Source organism: Aulonocara sp. 'chitande type north' Nkhata Bay, linkage group LG6 (assembly GCF_057382095.1).
Source record: "Aulonocara sp. 'chitande type north' Nkhata Bay isolate Kocher_YH1m ecotype deep benthic linkage group LG6, A_spYH_male_GT1.1, whole genome shotgun sequence".
Lineage (NCBI taxonomy): Eukaryota > Metazoa > Chordata > Actinopteri > Cichliformes > Cichlidae > Aulonocara > Aulonocara sp. 'chitande type north' Nkhata Bay.
In genome coordinates this window covers 1,210,961-1,225,696 of record NC_141349.1, presented here as the reverse complement: position 1 = coordinate 1,225,696, position 14,736 = coordinate 1,210,961, and the positions used below count along the sequence as shown (strand labels likewise).

At 46.6% G+C, this 14,736-nt stretch overlaps 1 pseudogene; it reads left to right on the top strand.

Moving 5' to 3' along the window:
- The first annotated feature begins 5,053 nt into the window (after window positions 1–5,053).
- Window positions 5,054–7,677, top strand: LOC147326966 (uncharacterized; annotated as a pseudogene).
- Window positions 7,678–14,736: the final 7,059 nt, after the last annotated feature.

Genomic DNA, 14,736 nt, shown 5'->3' with positions numbered 1-14,736 from the left:
ACCTGGAGAGGAAATGGCGTGTCACAAATTTACAGGATCATCATTTAGCCTGGAGAAATAGTTTGTTGCTTTATAAGAAAGATCTCCGCAAAGCCAGAACATCTTACTATTCATCACTGATTGAAGAAAATAAGAACAACCCCAGGTTTCTCTTCAGCTCTGTAGCCAGGCTGACAAACAGTCAGAGCTCTGTTGAGCCAACCATCCCTTTAACGTTAACTAGTAATGACTTCATGAACTTCTTCACAAATAAAATTCTTATCATTAGAGAAAGAATTACTCATAATCATGTCACAGATTTAACATTATCTACAGCTACAGGAGTGGGGTGGCATGGAAGACCCGAGCCTGGATCAGCCAGGGAAGGTGCTGGCCCGAATGGTGGCCAAACTCGTGGTCACACAACAGGAGCCGGCATATGACCAAGCGTCATATGGAGGAGGAGAATCTGGCAGCTTGGATCTGGTCCTGGATGGTACCACTGCAACCCCCACTGGCGGTCCCTGAAAGCGTGGAAGTGGCGGAGGTCCATACTATTCTGACCAAGCTGCAGATGGAGGACGAGGCACGTGGGAGTCCTTCGAAGCTTGAGGTCAGTGTGTTGGCCAGAGTGGCCTCACCTACACCAGGGACCAGGACACCTGCCCAGCCACCTGCAAAGCCGCCTGTGGCTCACGACCATGCCTGCTTCACTTGACCAGCATCACGCCATTGATGCTGGTCAAGCCTGACACCTGGAAGGTGTGCGTGTCGCTACCTGATCCGTACCGGAAACCAGATCGGTACCCCGCATATGCAAATCTTACGTCACTTCCTCTCTTTGCCAACATTGCGACATTCATTATATTTGAATGGTGGCGCCCAGTTAGCTCCTAGCATTTCTCAACAGCTCTGCCTCCTTTTCGACTGCCGGGACATTTAAACAATGGATAATCCGTATACAAACAAATTCATGCTTTTCTCCTCAACAGAGAGCATCCCCCGATTGAGCAACAGCGCCGTAAAATAAGAAGAATGGCACCTAATTACAGAGTTAATAATGCAGACTTTGTAATATGTCACGCGAAGATTCATCAGCCAGATTAAGTGTTTAATGACAATTGACAGTGATAGCGCACATCATCATCACTATTCCAACAATCTTCTCCTCACAGACAAGCATAAACACACGACTATCGCTAAATCAAATTTAACACGCATTTGAAATGACGAAAATTCAGTTTACAATAGGGTTCATTTGCTCGGTCAGCAGGTGGCGGTATCCTCGTACACTGGGGAGTAAACTGCCATTAAACGAACAGAAGAAGAAGAAAACATCTGCACATGTGCGGTACGGATCGGGTAGACCCGATTTATACGGTCCGACTTTATACATGCGCAGTAAGGATCGGAGAGTCCTGATCCGTAACTATCGTTTTATTTTTAGTTTTTGTCTACATTGTACTGAAATGCTTCATTATTGCAAACATTTTAAGATATACTTATTATTCTTAACATCTTAACAGATACTCTGACCCGTAACTATCGTAAAAGGCTTCAACCGGAAGTAGAAGCCTTTCACACATGGGTGGTACGGAAAGGGTTTCCGGTATGGATCGGGTAGTGACAGTGCGTTCAGGGGTCTCCCGTGGTGGGTGGGTTGGAGTGGGGTAGGTTTGGCCGGATTTTCCCACGGCCTTATTCGAGCGATAGCGGTTTGTGGCGGGCATGGTCTGCAGTGCTGCTGCAGGTGAGATTAAAGCACCTGCACAGCATCTGCAATCACACCCAGATTTTCCATCTGATCCATCAGAATCGTCAGGATTGAAATGTCAATGCAAAATCAGTGTTGAAACAACATTAAAATACTGATGAAACCTGACATTGACATTGAAATAAGATTGATTCACTGTTGTTCTGTTATTGTTGATTGTTGATCTTTTTATAGTTGACAAGGTGACAACAATCACATTGAAAAATCATCGATTTATGGTTGAGCGGGAAATTAAAGCTGCTACCACGTAAAGTTGCCTCTAGGAATGCGTACACAAGGGAAGGACAACATCACACGAACATCAACATCAATGACACGACAAAGAACTGGTGAAACCGAGGAACTTAAAGGGTTGAATAATGGCAATGATTGGAAACAGGTGAGTACAGGGCTGAACATAATCTAACTAATGACACAAGAGACAAGCTGACACGGGGAAAAAACATGTGATCAGGAGATATTTTATTTTGTATTCTTATAATCAGTTATCATTGATTAATCATTTACCATTGTTGAATCTGTTGACAGAATAATCTTTTAATTACATCTGTGTTACTCTGAGCAAATATTAATGCACACTGACTGTTTATTGAGGTTCTGTATCATTCTTGTTATCTGCTTAAGTTGTTGCACTTTAGTGCAGTCACACCGCTCAGACCCACCAGTCCTGTTGGGCCCAGGCCCGTCTGCGTTCAGTTCTGCACGTACGCCGGCCTGTAACCACATGCACGCACTTATGTAACACACGCATGTTCACCTACACACTTAGTAATAATAGGAGGGTCGTCTGAGGACAGTTTCTCTGATAGATACACTTTCACAAAATGCACAATGTAATACACACTTGTTTTTCTCTTAAGAGTAGCAGTTGATGTCTATATAAGGGAAAACTCTTTGAGAGGCGGGGAATTGTTATCATTTGTGATCATTTCCAGTAAAGATCCAACTGTGATGTCATGATGGCAATATAAGGAGACGGGACGGTCCAGTCGACGAAGGATTGTATTGCAAATTGTCTTTCCCACACTGACTGCGCAAAGTGTGTAATAAAGATCACTATTTTTTGACACCTACTTCGGCCTGGGCTTGCTTTCTTCTCTTCCCTAAATCGAACGAACCATAACAATTCCTGGTGCCGAAAACCCGGTTGGGGAGGAGTGGGACCCGCAGCTCGTCGTTGAGGTAACAAAGGGGCGAAGGCCAGCAGCTTATCTGAGTGACGCCAGGCGGAATAAGAAAGGTGAGTAGTGCCACCTGTTGATGTTTATCCAAAGGCGCTATATTGGAAGTTAAAACTAAATTGAATTAAATAATATTCACTCAGTATAGGCTTCTGGCGTTGGTCCATAGTGATCTTGAGTAATTAGTTTTAAAATAGGGCATATTGGCCTGACTAAATTTATTGCTGTTTATTGTGGGGGTGAAGTTTGAGTTAAGAGGTTATGTGTTTAAGTTAATACGGTTTAAAGAGTTTAAAGGAAAGTTGACTGGGTGCCAGCCAGATCAGCAGGTAGTGTAGGGCATTTGATTTGATTGAAAAGCAGAGACGCGGTCTCGGGCGTCAGATAATTAAACTGGAGGCGGAGACCTCGCAGTGACGCTTATAATATATTGAGTAAACCTGTTTAGGACTGGGGACTCGGTCCCCTAAGGGCGCAGCCGCTCAGCGCCGTGGCGGCGACTCCTAATCGCGGACGCGTGCTTAGGCTGTTTGCTCGGTTGGTTGCCGGGGGAGGTCGAGCACCCCGAAGAATCAAAGTGATCGACGGAGATCACTTTCTTTACTGCGCCAGATTGATTGAGAAGGTCAGACCTGGCTGCATCCTATCTAACGTTGGGCACACTGTGAGCTTTAAGTAAAGCCAAAAGCGTGATCTGGGATATGTCACGTGGCTGGTGGAGCTCCGTGTTTTCCTGGCGGGGAAGTAGTTATAAATTAATTAGAGCTTAGGAATTTGACCGCTTGTCGGAGAGGGCGTTCTCGGAGCGTGTAATTGATCAGCAAGGGCGCGGCCCTGGGCTGAAAGATGCTTTTAAATTAGTTAAAAAATTTAGGAACACCAGCAGAGAAATAGAGAAGTGAGATAAGTTGTTCTGGCATATGGTGTTTTTCTTACGTTTATACGGGCCCGTGTGTATATTGAATATAAATTACCCGTGTGTGTGTGAATTTAAAAGTGTAAATTGTATAAACTGTCTTGTGTTGTTGAATTTCTTCTGTGTGGATCCAGAGTGTGAAAAAACGAAAACGCCTTTCTCTTCTCTCGCTGTTAGAGAAGAGGAGAGTGTGTGTGTATTTCTCCTTAGGAGAAAGGAGGGGTTGTGTGGTGCGGTGCGGTAGCGGGCACACGCGCGCGAGTACGAGCGGAGTGTGTGTGTGTACAGCTGCGGCCTTGGTTTCATCTCCCTATTTCTCCATTTCTGTGCTTCTGAGCTTCTTTTTGTTAGGTGAAAGTGAGTCTCAGAAGTGTGGTTAAAAGATTTCAGTATATTAAATAAACTAAACCTTGTAGTCTTGTGTTTGTGATTTCCTAATGTGACTATGGTTTAATAGAATTCCATGAGTAAGGATCCCTTGTGTAAAACTCCCGTAAGGTAGGAGTGCGGGGATAAATATCTTGACAAAATTTGAGAACTTTGTGTGATTGCTGGGAGATTTTTTAGAGAGTCGTATTTCCCTCTCTACCTGGAATTGAGGTCTGTTGTTCATTTTTATACACACATTGCAAATGTGCTTATAAGGAGCTGGCACTTAGTCTATGAAGGTCAAAAGCTTCATCCGACAACGGATCGGATTGATATATTGGAGCTATTGACTTCACGTGCAGAGGGTTAAATGCATGCACGCTTACACACACAGGCATAGCATAGGATTGGAATAAACAAAGTCAGAGATCTGTGCTTTATTTGATGTTGTGTATATAAAGTCTTTTAAAGGTTGGTTGAGTCTCTCGTATAAGGAGGGAAAACGGTGTATGGTAGATTGTCTGGATTATTTTTGTATGTGAAAACTTTGTAGTTGTTAGGGAAGTGAATGTGAGAGTGAATTTTCGCTGGCTTTGCGTGCTTAAAACTGTTGTATTAGACGTTTGTCAAGCTTTTAGCTTGAAAGGAGGATTAGAGAGTGTGTGTGAGTGTATGTGTGTCTGTGGGCGGTCTCTCTCTCTCAGGCTGGAGCCTAGCGGAAGTTCGGCTTGACCAGCTTGTGAGACTCTGACTGCCGAAAGGGAAATACAACGAGGCAACCCCAAAGGGAGGAGCCTAAGACCGGCCATTTTGGTAAGGTAAGTGAGGTCAAAAAGCAAAATGGCTGAAGAGGAAAAGGCGACCCCTGGTGGGGGAAAGAGATACAAGCCACTGAAGGAGCAAATACAGGAATTGAAGAAAGCCATTAAAATGACTGAAGGGACTTCTTCAAAAGAGATTGCTCGTCAATGTCAGGATTTAGAAAAAGAAGCGAAGGAATTATGTGAAAATCAACAGAAGACATTGGAGGACAGAATCCCTCTGCATTCCATCTTTCAACTGGAAGGGGAGAAATGTGAAAAGAGGATCAAGGAGCTTGAAGAGGAATCCTTAGGACGTTTTCAGGGGAGGAAAATAAAGGCTGAAAAGAAACTTATGATGGAAAAACAAAGTAAGTATTGTAAGCTTATGATTATCTCCCAAGGTGTTTCCCACTGGATGCAAGAGGAAGTGGACGACATCAAGCCAGCCTTAAAAAAGGAAGCTGAGGCTGAGGGAAAGCTATATCCCAGCCTGAAGGACTTCCTGAGTGCCCCACCCCCTCCTTATATTTGTCCAGTGGTGACTTTGGAGGGTGGCAACATGTGGGGGCCGGAAGGAAAAACAGGAAAAGTGACAGGTGGAATTGTCAATTTACAGGAGAATCCTACACCATCGACATCTGCTCCGGCCACAGTGGAGGCAGACACAGGAGTAGTGCAGTCTCAATCAGGGGTACCTGCACAGAAAGCGATGCAGCCTCAATCAGCGGCAGCTGCATCAGAGGTGAGTCAGCCTCACCCAGTTGCTGGGACATCACAAGGAATCACTACACGGGGGTTGATCTTGATTCCTCCCTCTCTTTTTAGCCCAGATAGAGCTACAGAAGAAGCTCAACCTGTGGCGTCTACAAGTACCGGTCAGGTGACATCGGAACAGCCCAGCCAGGAAAATCCATCCCAGGAGGTCTGGACTTCAGAGGAAGACTCACCTTCAATGCAGTATCAGAGGGCGCCATCAAAGGCGACCCATAAAACTAATCAGAGGTCAACGGTTGATAATTCTGAGAAAGAACAGTGGCAAGGCCACGTTTTTGGGAAAGAATCTGACAATCGGGAGGCCGTGATACAGCTGGAACGCCTCTTGAGAAAATTGGAGGAGGAAGGCGTAGCAACACCACGTAGCGTAGCACAAACACTTTATGCATTGGAAAAGGACTTGGCGGCCTCAGTAAAAAGCAACACACGAAAATCCAGAGAAGTGTCAAACCTGGAAAGGGGAGGATTCGCCCCAAATTTTCAGGCTCCCACAGGAATGACGACCCTTCGCTCTGGGAGGGTTTTGGAGGAACCTAGAGATAAAAGAGCGTCCATCTTTGAGAAGAATCAGAGGAAGACTGTTGCATTGCCAACTGGAGAAGGGCAGTGTGACGCAGAGGAGGAATTACCCCTCACAATGCCTTTATTGACGGGTGTAAGGGGTGAACCAGTTTACCACCCCTATAATATCAGAGATCTTGAGGCTCTGGTGAAGCAGCTGCCCCCAATCACGGAGGGAGGAGCCGCTTGGTTGAGGAGACTAGGAAGTCTTACAGAAGGAGAGGAATTGGCCCTGGGGGATTTCCGAGCTATCGGTGGGAGGACCTTCAGAGGAGGAGCCCTCGCAGATGTAGAAGAGATAGCAAGAACTGTATGCCAACCAAACGACGTCCCCTATGCAAGGGTGCGAAATGCTCTCTCTGACGCAGTGCGTGAGAAGTATCTGACTCATAACATTGGCACTACACCTAGGATTGTTTGGAGCCCAGAACATTCCCCTAGAGAGTTTATGGAGCATGCAAAAGAACAGTGGATTCTTCAAACTGGTGAACATCCTGGGCAGAATGGTGAACCAAGGGCGTGGTTCCGATCTGCAGTGTTAGCAGGTCTCCCAGAACGAGTAAGAACAGATTTACAAAAGAATCCTGACTTTGCGGTGGCGGATTCAGCAAAATGGGAGAGGCACATTATACATCGACTTGAGCTGGAGAAAGACGAGGTGAACAAGAGAAAACAGGAGATGGAGGAGGCGCAAGGGCAGTTAGTGAAATTGAAATTGGCAGAGGCGAGAGAAAAACTAAACGAAAAGAAAAAGGAAAACAAAGATGGACCTAAGAAGATGCTGGTGGCGCAGCCACGGGGCGATCCGGGGCCTGATTGGCCAGATTTGAATCCGGTTCTGTACCCTGATGACCGATGGCCCGTCAATGGATTCCCAAGGCAAGAAAGACCCGCGGGGAATTGGGGGACTACTAGGTCGTTGAGGGGACGTGGTGGATCCCAAAGGGGAGGTGGACCAAGGGGCCGTGGTCTGGGGGGACCTATGCTGGACCCGAATGTATGCCGAAGGTGTGGAGGACGAGGACATTGGGTTCGTGATTGTCCTACACCATGACAGCTAGAAACAGGTTATCCATCATCACCCCAGGCACAGGGAACTTTTCGAGGCAGAGTGGTCCAGACAAGGGGACATCAAGCTCCAAACCCAGGCATGGCGCCAGCGGCTCAGTATCCCCTGGGCTACTGGGGCGGAGAGGAGGAGCTGTACTGACGGGACCCACAGAGACCAGACAACATGGGAGTGGCAGATCCTATGTTGTCAATGAGTGTGGAAGGAGATGAAATGACCTTCCTTGTGGACACTGGGGCTACCTATTCAACACTGAAACAAAAACCGAACAGTGCCACACTTTCCAACCATGTGGTCAGTGTTGTGGGGTTCTCTGGGGTACCAATGACGCTGCCGACAACCAATCCAGCCCTGACGGTGCTGGGAAAACAGACATTGAAGCACAGCTATGTGGTGTCTCCCCATGTGCCTGTGAACTTGATGGGCAGGGATCTGCTCATTAAACTGGGGGCCACCATCATGTGTTCAGCTGATGGACTAACAGTTACACTTCCAGGAGGAAAAGAGTTTCCGTGCCTGGGGACATTTTCAAAGAACCAGTACTTGCTGAAAGACTGTGAACAAACGACCGCTGACATCTATTGGGGTCGTATGGTGGAAGAAGGCATACTAAGACAATATCAGTTGTGGAAACCTTGGATTATGGCCTTGGCAGTCTTCTCTCTCCCCAGGGATCCGTTCCATGTCACCCTCTATTATGATAGAAATGATGATGAAATTTACAGGGACCTGTTCCAGTCTGACCTTGAAGGTCAGACTTGGAATGTGTGTTCTCAAAACATCTATGTCGGTCCGGAGGGCGTCGCGGCAGCAGTAAAATTAACCGACGAACAACGGCCTTGGTTCAAAATGGGACCTGATTCAGTGCCCCATATAACATTGGCGGTCCATGAGAGTCATCAGGCGAAGGAGCTGGGAACGATGGTCAAGAGAGCCCTCGAGGAACCTGGCTGGCAAGCTACTCAGATTCCAGACGTTTGGTACTCGCCAAAATGCAAAATTTATCGTATCACTTGTCAATCAGAGGACACAGTGAGGTTGGAGCATGAACAAATCTCAAGAATCCATGGGAGGGAAAGAACAGACCATGCGGATGCAGTTGCCGCACTTGCGACTCTTCCTGACACCTTGTGGTCAGCAGGGCCTACGGATGTGGGCCAGGCAACGTGTTCGCCCGTTTTATTCCAGCTGAAGTCTGAAACGCCAATTTGGAAACCACAGTATAGGCAAAAGAGAGAAGCTGAGGAGGGAATTGCAGAAACCATTGAGGGGCTATTGAAAGTAGGGGTGCTTGAGCCCTCTCAATCCTACTGGAATACTCCTATTTTGCCAGTAGAGAAGCATGGGACAGGAAAGTACAGAATGGCACATGACTTAAGAGCCATCAATGCCATTTTACGTACTGACACGGTGCCAGTCCCAAATCCATACACAGCATTGACGGCATTAACACCAGACCAGAAGTGGTTTACATGTATTGATCTAGCGAATGCATTTTTCTGTCTCCCATTGCATGAGTCTCTGAGGGACATTTTTTCATTCACATATGGGGGACAACAGTACAGATACACAAGGTTGCCACAAGGGTTTGCACTTTCCCCTGGCATTTTCAACCAAGTGTTGAAAGAAGCTTTATCGCCATGCCATCTCCCAGAGGGGTGTTCACTAGTGCAATATGTTGATGATTTGCTCATTGCAGCTCCGTCTGCTTCGGCATGCACGGCAGCTTCACTTACCATACTGAAGAGACTCGCTGAGTGCGGTTTCAAGGTCAGTAAAGAAAAGTTGCAGTTGGTCCGACCAGAAGTAACATTTCTGGGCCGTGTCATTGCTCACAAATCAGTGGGTCTGCTAAACACTCATCGTGATCAGATTTTGACACATCCAAGACCGCGTACGGTTAAGGAGCTGCTCTCATTCTTGGGGTTAACAGGATACAGCCGGCACTTCATTCCAAATTATGCAGGCAAAACAGCCCTGTTGAGGGATTTGGTAAAAACGGCAGGTGTCAGAAATCTTAAGGCTGAACTGCCATGGACATCGGCCACTGAGTCGGCGTTTATTGCATTAAAACAGGACTTATCCAGATCGGCTGATCTTGCTATCCCTAATTATGAACAACCCTTCTATCTTGATGTTTCTGAAACACACGGGATAGCTAATGGGGTGTTGTTTCAGAAAAAAGGGGGAGGAAGAGATGTACTTATGTACGTCAGCATCAGGCTGAATCCATTAGAGACAAGGCACCCGAGATGCACTCAGCATGCCATTGGGGTGTCAAAAATTATACAAAAGACAGCACATATAGTGAGGGACCATCCATTGAAGGTGCTGACCACCCACAGTGTGGTGGCATATGTTAACTCACAAGCCTTCACCATGACACCTCTTACACAACAGAGAGTGTGTAAAGTTCTAGACGCTCCTAACTTGACCTTCACACATGAAGGAATTAACATGGCAGATTTAATGGAGTCAGGAGGAGAACCTCATGACTGCGCAAAGAGAGCTGAAGTGGACGAGAAGATAAGAGAAGACTTGAAAGCAGAACCTCTGACAGGAGCTGAAGATTGGTTCACGGATGGATGCTGCTACAGGGATGACGAAGGATTAAAGGCAGGCTACGCGGTAGTTTGCAGAAAAGGGGCTGCATTTGAAGTGAAGGAGGCTGGAAGACTTGAAGGGCAGCAGTCAGCCCAAAGAGCAGAAGTAATTGCTCTAAGTCGAGCTTTGAGACTTGCAAAAGGAAAAAGAGTCAACATTTACACGGACTCAGCTTATGCCTTTGGAGCGGCTCATGTGGAGCTGGCCCAATGGAGAAGAGCAGGATTCAGGACAGCAGATAACGCACCAATCTGCCACAAAAAGGAAATGGAGGAACTTGAGCAGGCCTTGGGAGATCCAGAGGAGGTGAGCATCATAAAATGCAAAGGCCACTCCTCAGGGACCGGCCTGATGGCCAGAGGAAATCAGGAAGCCGATCGAGCTGCAAAAGAGGCAGCGGGTTATAAAGCATCACGACAGATGGTACAAATAACGGTGGAAGAAGAATTAGGAGTTAACATGCTAGAGGAAGCCAGGAAGGCCCAAGGGGAGGCCGCCCCAGAAGAGAAGGGGATCTGGAAGAGTCGAGGAGCCTGGGAGGAAGGAGGTCTCTGGCGAGGACCTGACGGTCGACCAGTGTTGACAGCCAACTTGGCAAAACAGAAGATTGCCGAAGCGCACGGCCTTGGACATGTAGGTGTCGCCCAGATGGGGAGACATCTGTGCCATTGGTGGCATCCCTTTTTGAAGGATATGATCAAGGAGAAGGCCAGGACGTGTCTGATCTGTGGGAGGCACAATCCGAAGCCAGTGATTAAACCAGAGGCAGGTAAGTTTCCCATTCCAGAAAGACCAGGTGAAGAGATTGTCATTGACTTCACTGACATGATTGATCCAGGCCCAGGAGGAGTTCGATATCTACTGGTAAGTGTAGATGCTTTGACGGGCTGGCCTGAGGCATGGCCTACCAAGAGGGAGGATGCAAAAAGTGTGATTAAGTGTTTAATCAATCATTACATCCCCCGCTATGGTTTCCCGAAGCGGATTAGGTCCGACAATGGGACTCATTTCAAAAACAAAGATTTGGCAGAGGTAGAACAGAAGCTGGGGTTGCAACATAGATTTGGCACGGTATATCACCCCCAGTCGCAGGGAAAGGTAGAAAGAATGAATCTAAACCTGAAGAATAAAATTGCTAAAATTTCTGCTCACACGGGGCTAAATTGGGTGGCAGCCCTGCCAATTGCATTGATGATAATAAGATGTTGTGTTAATCAATCCACAGGTTTCACACCATATGAGCTGTTGACAGGACGACAGTTTCCAGGTCCTTGGACAACAGTTCCGGCGGAAGAGAGTGTAAAAAGTAACAGAAAACATATTGAATGTTGGAAAGAATTAAAAGCTCTTGTGTCTAGTTTCACACAACAGGTTGGAGAAGGGGTGAAAGCGGAGGACAGGTCCATCCCCGATGCCAAGGCGGTGTGGCTGAAGGTCATTAAGCGAAAGTGGAGAGACCCGAGGTGGACCGGACCCTTCGAAGTAACTGCCCGAACCACCAGTGCTGTCCGTCTGAAGGGGAAAGGGGAGACCTGGTTCCATTGGTCTCAGTGTGCAGTCGCGGACGAGAGCTTGCTGGAGCTAACCTCCACCCCATCGACGCAGGGGGGAACATAGAGGCAGAATAATCCTCTCTCCCCCTGTGCCACGGTCCTCCTCAGTAGTCTAACCTGAGTTGAGGCGAAGAAAGAAGAGGAGCGTCACGCGCCAAGGAGGAATCCATTCCAGGCTTTTAAATAGGCTAGGGCCCTAGTCTAAAGTATTTGATAGTTTAAAGGAATCGTAATAGTTTTGTATGTTAATCGCATATTTTTATACTCATAACTTTATACTCTTCTTTTTGTAACTTTATCTTTTTAGTACAGAGTAAAAGTAAACGAGCCTGGGAACAGTCATCATGAAATTGTGGGAAAATTGGAAAATAACGGGGGTGTTGGGGTTAATAAGTGTTATAACGTGTTTCTTTGTTTTTTGGCAGACAGGTGAATTGCCCAGACGCAGAGGTCTATCCGCTCCAGAGCCCGAACCGATCAAATCGTCGAAAAAAGTCAAGCGTGCGGTTGGTTCAGGTGGGGATGATGGGTGTCTCAAAGCCAGTGGCGGAGTCGAGTTTGGGTATGTTAATGGATCCACGACAGCGTTCACATTCGATTTGTGTGAGGTAATTAAATGCTCGGGTGACGGGAATAGCTGGAAAACATATAATGTGTGGGTTTGTTATCATCCAATGATGTGTTACCCTAAGTCGGTGTGGGGCCCATCATGGGATAGTGACATCTACACCTATGTAACGGATCAGTGGTGTTCTTGGCAGGATGTGGTCGCGTGGACAGGGGTAGGATGGCAGCCAACAGTGCCACCGGCCCTTGAAGGAATAGCTATTCAGAGAGATTATTCTGTTACAAATAACCCTATTACTCTTTCCCTAGGACCATGGAGTGAACTCCCTGAACCTGGGTTTGATGGAGGTGCGTTTTATTTAGTAGTAGGGGTAGATAAAGTAGGGACAGATCCATTTGGGTTAATTCGGGTGAATTTATTTAATCCCAGGTTTAAACCGCTGGGAAATGACTCAGCACTGAATCTCACGGAGCAAATGGATCCCTTAGAGACAGTTACTTACAAGGACTCAGAAGAGAAATGGTTTGTTGCCACTGATTATACTAGGTTAAAACCTCAGGAGTTGATAGAGCGGGCCACAGGTTTCGGAGATAGGAATCTTTGGTTAGATTGGGTGGCTCAAAATGCTAAAGAGCAGGAAGTGGTTGATTGTGTTGCTTGTGCTACCGCTCGACCTCATTTGTTTACTGAACCCGCTCCTCTGTATCCAGAGGATGAGTGGGGATATAATTGCATGCTGAGATTAACTAGAGAGGCGGTGGACACAGGTAACTGCACCACTTTGTCAGGTTTATATCCGCCAATTGATAAACGTACACAACCAGGTTCATTCACACCAAACGAGATAATTATACATGTTTTGAGTTCTCTACAGACAGAGTGAGATTTAGGGTAGGAAGGATTGATCCAAGCTGGTGTCAGAGGACAATCACAGGTAGGACTACCAATGATGTAAGTGACCCAAGCACAATTATAGGCACCTGGGCGAGAGGTGGGCTATATTATTATTGTGGGGAGTATACCCTTTTGGTGCAGGTTCCCTTGGGGAGTGTGGGAACGTGTGCTCTGGTGCGCCTAGCTGCACCTTTGATGCTCATAGGCAGTAGGCTAGAGACAGTTCCACAGCGAGGCGCGGATGTGTCTACAGCCAGACGAAGGAGAGCCACAGGGGGTATCCACAGGTATGATCCAAGACGGGACTCGCCAACCTGGATTGACTCCATAGGAGTTCCCAGAGGAGTTCCAGATGAGTATAAGCTAGTTGATCAGATAGCGGCCGGGTTTGAAAGTGTGTTTTTGTGGGTGACTCCAAATAAAAACGTTGATCGCATTAATTATGTTCATTATAATGTGTTGAGACTCTCTAATCTCACTAGGGACGCGGTGGAAGGTCTTGCAGAACAATTAGGTCCGACGTCGTTAATGGGAATCCAAAATCGAATGGCGCTGGACATGTTATTGGCTGAGAAGGGAGGCGTGTGTGCGATGTTTGGGGACTTATGTTGTACCTTTATTCCCAACAATACAGCTCCGGACGGAACGGTCATGCGGGCGCTGGAGAATTTCAAAGCGTTATCTAGAACCATGCATGAGCAATCAGGCGTGAACTCGAGGCTGGGAGACTGGATCACATCTGTTTTTGGGCAATGGAAGGGATTGTTTATGTCTGCCATGTTTTCTCTTTTAGTTTTTCTAGGTTTATTGCTGATCGGGTGTTGTCTCATTCCTCTGGTGAGGCAGGTGTTGGGTAATCTGGTGAGCAGGGCCATAGCTTCTGGTTCAGCTGGGTCAGCTGGTCCGGAACATATGATGCCGTTGCGAGAAGCCGCTTGGACGGAGGAGTGACACAATATCTCTAAATGTTGGCCTTTTTTCTAAAGGCCAAAGAGGAGGAGTGTGATCAGGAGATATTTTATTTTGTATTCTTATAATCAGTTATCATTGATTAATCATTTACCATTGTTGAATCTGTTGACAGAATAATCTTTTAATTACATCTGTGTTACTCTGAGCAAATATTAATGCACACTGACTGTTTATTGAGGTTCTGTATCATTCTTGTTATCTGCTTAAGTTGTTGCACTTTAGTGCAGTCACACCGCTCAGACCCACCAGTCCTGTTGGGCCCAGGCCCGTCTGCGTTCAGTTCTGCACGTACGCCGGCCTGTAACCACATGCACGCACTTATGTAACACACGCACGTTCACCTACACACTTAGTAATAATAGGAGGGTCGTCTGAGGACAGTTTCTCTGATAGATACACTTTCACAAAATGCACAATGTAATACACACTTGTTTTTCTCTTAAGAGTAGCAGTTGATGTCTATATAAGGGAAAACTCTTTGAGAGGCGGGGAATTGTTATCATTTGTGATCATTTCCAGTAAAGATCCAACTGTGATGTCATGATGGCAATATAAGGAGACGGGACGGTCCAGTCGACGAAGGATTGTATTGCAAATTGTCTTTCCCACACTGACTGCGCAAAGTGTGTAATAAAGATCACTATTTTTTGACACCTACTTCGGCCTGGGCTTGCTTTCTTCTCTTCCCTAAATCGAACGAACCATAACAAACAGGAAGT